This window comes from Pseudonaja textilis, unplaced genomic scaffold (assembly GCF_049901715.1).
Source record: "Pseudonaja textilis isolate UNSWEBS1 unplaced genomic scaffold, rPseTex1.2 PTEXCTG334, whole genome shotgun sequence".
NCBI classification, from domain to species: Eukaryota; Metazoa; Chordata; class Lepidosauria; order Squamata; family Elapidae; genus Pseudonaja; species Pseudonaja textilis.
This window is the reverse complement of record NW_028262616.1, coordinates 1-10,430: the sequence shown is the minus strand read 5'-3', so window position 1 is coordinate 10,430 and position 10,430 is coordinate 1. Positions and strand designations below refer to the sequence as shown.

At 42.6% G+C, this 10,430-nt stretch overlaps 1 pseudogene; it reads right to left on the bottom strand.

Annotated features, from left to right (window-relative positions):
• Positions 1-1,781: 1,781 nt before the first annotated feature.
• LOC148123806 (uncharacterized) lies at positions 1,782-10,104 on the bottom strand (annotated as a pseudogene).
• Between the last annotated feature and the right edge of the window lie 326 nt (positions 10,105-10,430).

The window sequence follows — 10,430 nt, the reverse complement described above, 5'->3', positions numbered from 1 at the left end:
TTATAATGATATTTAGTATATTTCACATAAAATGATGGAAAAATAGTTTTGTCAAATGAATGATTAATGATTGATAAATATATAAGCACAAGCTAGATTGATAAGGTGAGAATTTATATAACTTGAGTAATGGTAAAAAAAAGGATAGCACAAAAGATTGTAACCAACTGACACACAGTATGTATATAATTGAAAGAAGGTTTTATGTTTTTTTTTTATGTTTGTTGTAAAAAATAAAAACTTTGTTTAAAAAAAAGAGAATAAGATAAAAAAAAGATAACAGTGACCATATATCCTTTATTATAAAGGACAATTCTTTTTTTCCAGAAAGGTGTTGCAAGCCATGCCCCAGGACTCCCTATGGTTTCTGAGGCCTGGCTGGAAAAGATCCATTGGGCCACATTTTTGGACAGTGTTAGGAATTGATAGTCACCTAACAGTTGGGTTGGAAATATATAAACCAGGATAGAAATTTAATACTGTCTCTTTAAGGAAATGCTAAAATTGTAATTGGGTGTGGTTCCTCAAATGGCCATAAGATGGAGCCAGAAACCTGGGTTGTTAGTTCTGTTCTGTTGTTAGTTTCTCTTAGTTCCTGCATTTTTCCCTATTGACTGTTGCTGATTTGTCTTTCTTCTTGGATTGCTGTGAGTCTGTTACTGAACTGTTTATGATACTGGACTTTGTTATTTGGATTATCCCTGGACTGAATACTAACTACTTTAACCGAGTATGACTTGGACTGTTTGTTGGACTTTGCTTAACCGTTTACTGGAAGTAAAACGTACATTTTATTATTCAGTGCATCTGTGTGCTGGCCGTGTGTTATTCAACATCACTCTCACTATGTCTCCCTGTGTGCACTCATTCTCCTAATGGGGAATTACCTCGACAGAACTTTTTCAATCAACCTCTTTAGACTGAAAGAGCCACCTGCCAGATTGATTTTGCCTGAACCAAGGATCCCATCCACTCTAAAAGATGCTGGCTGAAAAGCCAAAATGTATTTTAACACAGGAGATTTGCAGTATTCAGCTGGCTCCAACTGCCCCATGCTTCAAGTACTCTGTGCTAAAATCCCACCATGGACTTTTTCAGTCAATGTCTTTTCAAAGGGGAAGAGCTGCTTGTCAGATTGATTTTGCCTGCACAACAAGCCCTGTGGGTATGATGCTAGCTGGAAAAAGTCTGGCTCTGATGCTTGCTAGAAAATGCTTTCCACCCTTTAGAAACATTATCATGCCTTAAAACAAACACAAAATTCCTGAAGGATAGGTAGAACCATGCAGCCTCTCCCAAGATGGGAAGGAAAACTAGAATTTTGGCTGGAGAAAGGAAGCTCTAATTTTTGGGATTGCACTTATAGGTGAGGGGAAGGCTTGTAATAAGCTGAAGAAACAACACTTATATCTTTGGTATTCTGGCTTTGTTTCTACAGCCCAGCATAGGAATTCCCTTCTGCGCACAGGAAGGATTTCCCTTCTTTTGGCAGCCATCTCATTCACTCTGTCTGCTCAGAGGGATGGCTGGAATAGCAGTCACTGATAAGACGATCACAAAGTAGGCAGGCAGATTGAGTTGCTCACAGAATCACAGATTCACCTAGAGATGTGTGTTTCTGCCATCAGCTATCTGAGTCTGCACTGAATAATAGAACCTTCAATTCTAAGGGAGGTTTGGCTCTGCTTGAAGATTAAAAGCAGAAACAAAGATCTAAAGATTAGCTAGAAAACAAGAAATCCAATGGTTTCCTGCTTTCTAGCTAATCTAAATCTCCTGGCACAGCAGAACAGCTGATGGTCGGGGGGGGGAGGAATAGCAACTTAGCAGGCAAGTTTGCCAGGTAAGGAGTGAATGGGTGGGAAGGGTTTGTGCGGGACATGTTGGCGGTACAGCCTTGTGTTCCTGGTAGCCTGTATTAACTGCTTTGGGGGTGACATTTCTCTGCGGATCACCAAAATTTTCTCATGGACCACCAGTGGGCCACAGCCCACCGGTTGGCTACCACGGATTTAAACTAGGTAACATCACCAGTGCTAGTAAGGATTGGGTTTGTTCTCTGTGTACATTCTTGTGGCTTGCCTTGTGAGTGTCAGGTTCTTACAGGTTCTTTGGTTGGGCTGTTAACTGTTAGCTTGTTTTGCAGCTTCTGGATTGTTGGTCTGATGTTAATGGTTATCTGGGTGTTGATTGCTGGTGGGAAGGTGTTTTGGTATTTTTGCTCCATTTTTGGCTTCTTCATTAACTTTTCTGTCCAGTATGTAGATGTTGTTTATGTCTATGTGTCTATTGATAGCCAATTTAACAGAATGCCAAGCTTCCAGGAATTCCATAGCATTTTTGGACTTGGCTTGGTCTAGGATGGTCACAGATTCCCAGTTGGAATGGCAATAAAACTACTCTTAAATATCTTCTTACACTCAAAAAACAGTTCAAGCAATTGATTGCTCTTAAGAAGAGGCACTGTCCTCCTGGGAACAGCTTATTGTGGCAGCAAAGCAAAAAATATATTTTCTATTCTGGCATCTAATAGTCACTCTAAGGAAAATTCATACTCCACTAGTGCCCATATACCTCCAACAACCTGAGAACTTCAAATTTGGATAATGTATGAAGACCCCTCCATCAAGAGTATAAAGTATACGATAAAGAATTGACCTGAATGGCCCCCAGTTTCAGAGTCCAAAATTAAATCACTTATTGGCCAACTCAGCATGGAAAGCCCCGGGAGCTGATTTCATTTGTACTGAATTATTAAGTAACAATTTGAAGTGGTGGATACCAGTTCTGGTGGCACTGTTCACTTGTATTGACTCCACTGGCCATATCCCAGAAATTGGGGCTTGGCAATTGTTGCCCAATTTTTCAACAAAAGAAAAAGAGATGACCCTGCCAGTTATAGACCAATAAGTCTTCTAAATATAATCAGCAACTCTACTCCAAACACCTCCAAAATAAACTAAAGGAATGGCTGGATCTTGAGAACTTGATCGCTGACGAGCAAGCCAAGTTTAGAGAGGGGAGAGACACCATAAATCAGTGCTTAGTTCTTCATCATTTGAAAAATACATATCAAATAGACCTGTATCATTATATGCTGGTTTTATGGATCTCAAGGCAGCCTTTGATACGGTAACCAATTATGGGGGAAGCTGGAAGCTGTCTCTGACCACAGGCTTCTTCATCTATTAGGAGCCCTACATACTAAAACGTCCCTCAAGATGAGGTGTAATATGCAAGGGTCCCTCTCGAAGTCAGTCAAACTCAAAAGGAGGTTAAATAGGGGTGTATTTTGGCCCTCTTGCTGTTTAACTTCTACATAAATGACATGGTTAAATAGGTGATCAAAGCATCACCCTGCTGCTCTATGCAGATGATGCTGTGATCCTCTCCAGGACACCAGTAGGCTTTAAAAGAGCCTTGCGAGCCCTCGTCTTATATTGTAATTATAATAACCTGGACATAAGAAAAAACAAAGATTATTCTATTTATGGTAACTCTATTTATGGTATTTAAATGGTCATAGAGTAGATAACTACCTTCAAATACCTAGAGGTGGACATCCAGGCCACTGGTTCAAGAAAAGCACATGGAGAATATGCAGCTGCCTTGGGCCAAAGATCAGCTAGCGCTATCATTATTTTTTTCCACACAAAGGGGGTTATTATGTCCCTGTCGCAATTAAGTTTTTTCTGGCCAAGTCCCTAGCACAGTTTCTTTATGGGACTATGCTCTGACCCTCAGATTCATGTTTTACACTATTGGAAAAAAAACAATCTAAATTCATTAGATCAATTCTCCAGATGCCGTGTTGTGTCTCAAATGCACTTCTATGCCTGGAACCAGGATTGACAAAAGTCAAAGCAAGAATCTGTGTGGCATCCTTAAATCTCTGGCTAAAACTTAACTGGCATCCAGTTTGTAGTGCCTTATGAATGGGGATGGAGAAGACCATGTTGCTGCCCTACAGATGTCCTCAATAGAGGGCTGTGTATTCCATGCAGCCGTGGTGGCTGTGCTTCTGGTCGAATGGGCTGTCACTCATCTGGGCAATGGAAGAGCTTGAAGATTGTACGCCTTCACGATGCGTGCCCATATCTACCAGCCTATGGTCGATGGTATAACCTTGCCACCCAACGTGGAGGAATGGAAAAATACAAACAGGGATTCTATCTTTCTAATAGAGTCTGTCCTCTTTAGGTAGGTGAGGAGGTCCTCCTAACATCCAAGGTGTGCCATTTCTTCTCTAGGGCATGGATTGGCCTCAGGCAGAAGTCTCATAAAATTATTTCCTGTGCCCTTTGGAACGTGGAATTCATCTTGGGGAGGAAGGAGTCGCAGAACCATCTTGTTTGGGTGGAATATGCAAATATCCTCTTTAATGGGCCGCTAGCTCAGATATCTGTCTGGCCAAAGTGATGGCCACAAGGAAGACCACCTTGAAGATGAGGTAGTGTAGGCTGCCTGATCGTAACAGTTTGAATGGCTCTGAGATGAGCGCTTGTGGTACTTTTAGGTAGGTCCCAGGTGGGATACCTGTGTACCACAGGAGGCATCAGGTTAGTTGTGCTTCTAATTGGGTGCTTAACGAGGGACTCCAAACTCCCGCAGGATAATACCGATGTCAGAGCTGCCACTTGTCTATGTATGGACAGACCCTTATCCAGCCCCTCCTGAAGGAATTCCAGGATTTGGGCCATCGATACAGTGGTAGGATTAATGTGACCTTTGGAGCACCAGTCACAGAAGGCTCTCCAAGTTGCGTCATAAATTCTGTTGGTCAAAGGCCTCCTAGAGGCCTGGATTGTCTGTATGACCTTGTTGGAGAGATTGAGCTGGCTCAGAGCTGTCGGCTCAAATATCAGATGGTCAGTTGGAGCCATTGTGATTCTGGATGAACTAAGACTCTCTGACTGAGGGAGATTTTGTCCTGAAGGGTCCTCCAAGACCTGGATATCGACAGGTTGACCAGATCTGCGTACCATGGATGTCAGGGCCAGGGGCGGTCTAGGAGCAGGATATCTGCCTTTTCCACCAGTACCTTCTTGATCACCCTCAGAATGAGCAGGAGCGGAGGGAAGGCATATAGTAGGCTTCAGGGCCACAGACTGTGAAGTGCATTGGTCCTTTCTGCCCCCAGTGTTGCAAACCTGGAATAAAACCTGGATAACTGGGTATTTTTTGGGGAAGCAAACAGATCCAGGATTGGAGTTCCGAATCTTTCTGACAGCTCCTTGAATTGGTCTCTGTGTAGGCGACTCTGAGTTGTCAACCATGGCTCTACTGAGCCAGTCTGCCTGCCCATTTTCTCTCCCTGTGATGTGTTCTGCCTTGATGAAGACAAGATGTTCCTCTACCCGGCGGCCCAATTGTTTGGCCTCTCACATGAGGGCTCTGGAGTGCCCCCTTGGCAGTTGACATGGGCCTTGGTGGCCACATTGTCTGTCAGAATAAGTACGTGGTGACCCACAATCGTTTCCTGGAACCTTATGAGGACCAAGTGGGTTGCCCTGAGCTCCAGCCAATTGATGTTGTTCCTCAGGTCCAATTGAGACCAGTGCCCGTGTAATGAAATCGCAGGAACCTCTGGTATGATGGCAGGATAGGTATGTGGAGGTATGCCTCCGTAAGGTCTATGGATGTTAGGAAGTTGCCTTCTCATATGCTCCCCAGTATTGACTGGAGGGACTGCATCTTGAATTTTCTGTAAACCATATGTCTGTTTAACCTTTTCAGGTCCAGTATTGCTCTCCATCGCCACCCCCGAGGTCTTTAGAACTATAAACAGAATGGAGTAAAACCCCTGCTCCTGTTGGTCTTTTGGGACCGGTTAAATAGCCTGGATGTCTAGCAAGTGTTGGACTGCTGTTTCCATGAGGCTTCTTTTCACCTTGTCCCTTGAGATGGGGCAACTTATGAAGAAACTTGGGGTTGTGAAGAGGAATTTGAGGGCGAGGCCTAGTCTCACTGTATTCAGGACTCAGGTGCCTGTAGTGGTTGCTTCCCATTGATTGGCGAATAGGCTTAAGTGCCCACCCATGGGAGGGCTAGACCTGTCGTCACCTGGTGTGGCAAAAGGGGTGACAGCCTGTGCTCTGAAATGGTCACTTCCCATGGAAGTTTTGTCCATTCCTGTCTCTGAATCAGGATCTGTCCAGTTGCCATTCTTGTCTGTGGGTGTATGCCCTCTAGGATTGAAGGGCCAACCCCGTGTCTGTGGACAGAAAGGAAGGCCTGTGGAAATAAGGCGAGGGATGGCAGTCAGTTTGTCTATAAACTGAAGGAAGAATCTTCCTCCTGTCCTTAGTCTCCACCAACATGGGCTCTAGGGCCTCTCCAAACAGCTTGCTTCCCTTGAAGAGAGCAGAGGCTAGTTTTCGTTTATACTTCATGTCTACCTGCCAATGTCAAAGCCACAGAACTCGCGGGCCACTACCAAGGAAGCAATGGCCCTGGAAGTAAACTTTGCAGCATTCAAAGTGGCATCCGCTGAAAATTCCGCAGCTGCTATCAGTTTATTGATGTATTGATGTACTGGTGTAAGCGAAGGTCACTAGGGAAAACGTCGCCTGCATCTAGTGGAGCCCTGTTGAAAAATGCCCTGTTGAAAAAATGAGGCAGCTGTCGCTGCTTTGACAGCCCAGGCAGCTGCCTGATGCACCTTGTGGTGGATGAGCTCCAACTTCTTGTCCTCTGTCTTCAGAGCATCCTCTGCATTGTTAGGCAGGATGGTGGAGGATGTTAAGGCCGCTACTGTGCCATCTATAGTTGGAGGTTGCAGTGCCTTGGAGACATCTGGGGCCACATTATAAAATCTCTTGTCGTTCCCACTTGTGGGTGGGTATACCCTTGGTTGGGCCCATTGTTTTTGGACCACGTCTCAGAATAGATTAGGTAAGGGAATTTCCTCATTCTCCACGTTTGGCTCTAAAAAGAGCAACTCATCTTGGTCCATCAGGTCCAATGCGGACTCTGCTGTAGTTGAGTCAGCTCCCAAGTGTGCTGCTTCCTTGGCCTTAAACAGTAAGGATTTAAAGAGGGCTGGATGGAAGAGTCCTGTGAATGCTGGGGGATCAGGTGCCATCCCATTATCCTCCGAAAGTTCCATTTCTTTTTGATCTTCATCCCAAGAGCGATGCCTCATTCTGTATAGATGAAGGGATTGAGCATGATATTCAGAAGGTCTCCAAATCTCTTTGATGCTGTGATGCCCTCACTTAGTCTTGTTGCACAGGGTTTTCCAGTGCTACAGCCTGATGCCCCTATTGTAGGCCTGCAGCAATGGCCAGTGTTAAAGCTTCTGATATCAGAATTTTCATCCGGTCCATAATTTCAGGACTCTTACTCTTGTGGGCGAAGCTCCACTGCTGAAAACCATCACTGTTAGACCCCCCCTGCAATTTTTCTTACTGAGCAAATAGATCGACAGATGATGCTGTTAATATGTCTCTGCGCTACATCTTACATCATCTTGAATCTCCAAAGATCTACGCAAGGATCCTCTTTGTAGACTGCCACAACACTGTCAAACTACTTAATAAGACTATATTACTATTATTCTTCTCATCCTTCCTATTACCTATTTCTTCCCACTTATGACTATAACAGTGTTGCTCTTTACAATTTATATTTGATTTGTTTTCCTAGTATGTTTTGATTGCTTATTAGTAACTTATGTATGATTTGATTCTTATTAGTAACGTTTGACTATCACTATGTGTTGTAACTTATGATTCTTGATGAATGTATTTTTTTCTGATGTACACTTTGTATACTTATGTACAAAGACAAATTCCTTGTTGTCCAATCACACTTGGCCAATAAAGAATTCTATTCTATTCTATTCTATTCTATTCTATTCTATTCTATTCTATTCTATTCTATTCTATTCATCCTCCAAGATAAATTCTCCTTGTCATGGATCAAGGCAGTTGAGTCTGCCAAACTAGGTTTGCCCCCAGATTCAATACTCAAGACGGACTATGATCAAGCAAAACAAACCTTGCAACAAAGGGTGTAATAGGACATTGAAAGGCAAATTGACTTTGGGGGAAACTCCCCTGTTTCTGGCTCCAAATGCCATTAGATATGTTGTTACTCTTGTAAGCTATCTTAGCCAATTGGAGTCAGCAAACCATTGGAAAGTATTTTTGCTCTCACAGTGCCATCCACTTCCATCAGCCGTCCTGTACCGCAAGCATTGACTGAAAGACTCTTTTCCCATACCTCAGGAGAGATGAAGCCTGTGGGTCTTTTTACACAGAGAATCAGAAAAAATATACTCTGCCAATAATTGCTAGGTATTATATCCAGTGGTTGTTTAAAGATAAGCAGTCTATAACTACAGCACAGGTAGCTAGATTCTGCACAGTAGCACTGCGGATTCGTCGGTGTCTAATCTACCACAGTTATGTTTTATAACAAATGTGGCAAACCCTTTGCAGTGCTTTTTTCTTTCCTTTTTAGTATTAAACTGACAACAGGCCACACATTTTATAGATTGTAATTTTAGTACAGTTAGACCAAGTATAATTGACAGACTGGATTTTATCACTGATTTTAGTTATTATTCATTATTTTATACTAGAATTTTTAATTGTACATTTACTAAGTGTTTTTATTTGTTCTGGTCTCTGGTCAATGCCTGTAATAATAAACTGAAAACTGAATTGATTCCCAGTTGAAACTAAGGTTAAATCTGTCCATATGTTGTAAAATGAAAGAATTATCAACATATCTTCTGACTGCTATTAAGAAATATCAAAATAGCATGGTAAATCTCAAGGAACAGTTAGAACTGACCATCACACCAAAGCACATGGAGAGGCTGGTCACCACTATCGCGAATACTTCTCAGAGACATGCCAGAAAAAGGAAAACCAAATTTCAGGCTAACTGAAAAAAATCAGCTGAAGAAGCCCTTCCAGAATCTATTCTTTAATATCATGGTGTAGCTTTTCAGCAAGACTCCAGGAATTAACCACGTGGCAGCAACTTGCATCCTTTCCTACTGGTTTCATTGTTGACTTTCGGAAGAAGCCAGCAGAGAAAACTGCAAGTGACAATCCCATGATTGTGGGGCACTTAGCAACCCTTTGTTAAGTGCAAATGGGGTTCCAAACACCAAGATCACAATCACATGACTGCGGGATGCTGCCATTGCTGTATGTTTGGGCAGGGGTCATAAGTCCCTTTGTTCAGCACACTGTAATATTGAACAGTCACGGAATGAATGGTTGTAAGTCAAGAACTATCTGTAGTCCATCTTGTCTGTTTGTGTCTGATATATCTGGAAAGGCTGAAACAACTTTCACTGCTGAACTTCCCTAGAAAGTCAATTAGGAAGCCAGCAAGGAAAGTTGCTAGTCTTTCCCATTTGCATACTTTCTCCAAGCCCTCCTGCACTCATCCCATACCAACCACTCATGCACCCCCATGCACTCACCATGACCTATTCAGCACCTCTTCATGCACCTTCTTTGATCTGCATAGCTTTTTACATATGCTCACTTATCTGAGTATCCCTTTACAGACCACTCATGCCCTCTACCCATTCCACAACCTGCAGAATACCCCTCACATTCCTTGCACTCCCAAACGCCCTCCCTAGTCGAAGAGGCGCCTCTCATACATCATCCCCAACCTATACAGTGACCCATACACATCCTCCTCCATCCAGTAGCAGTAGGGCTTGGGACTTTCAACTTCCTGCTAGTTTCCCAACTGACTTTGGTTGTAGGAAGTTGTCCCACCTAACAATCATAGGATTCAGCTAACAATAGTAACTGAAAACTGCAGGGAGCAATGTAATCACACTTTATCATCACATCACTTAGAAACAGAAATTTTTTTCCCAATTGCTATGATAAGTCGAGGATTTTGTGATATTGTCATGATTAACTCTGAATCTATATTATTTTTGTATTTTATTAATACTAATCACTTCCTGCTTTACCCTTGTTAATTCCTGTTGAAGGATCACACATTCTTCTTCATTTTCCTTTTCAACAGCTTTAAATTTTTCGTTCATTTTTGCTTGCAATTTCCTGTGGGCTTCTTCAGCCTTCTGAGCTGCATTTAATGCCTTCTGTAGCTGTTCAATGGCTATAGAAAAAAAATACAACAAATATAAAATTAGATTGTGAAAATTCAGGCCAAAATTCAAATCCTCACATTAGATAATGTTTTCATCGAACTTTTTTTTTTTTTTAAAGCTCCAGGTTCTGCATTACACTTAGTATCCATTTTTAAAAATATTCTAAATCAGAGGTGTTAAACTCAAGGCCCGCAAAACAGATCCAGCCTGTGATGTGGTCATTATCTCACCCACAGAGCCACCCTAGAAACAACGGACAGGCCCATGGCACCTGGCCCAGCCCAGGTCGCCCAGATGCTGATCTACAACCTAGTGTGGCCATCCAGGCAGAACG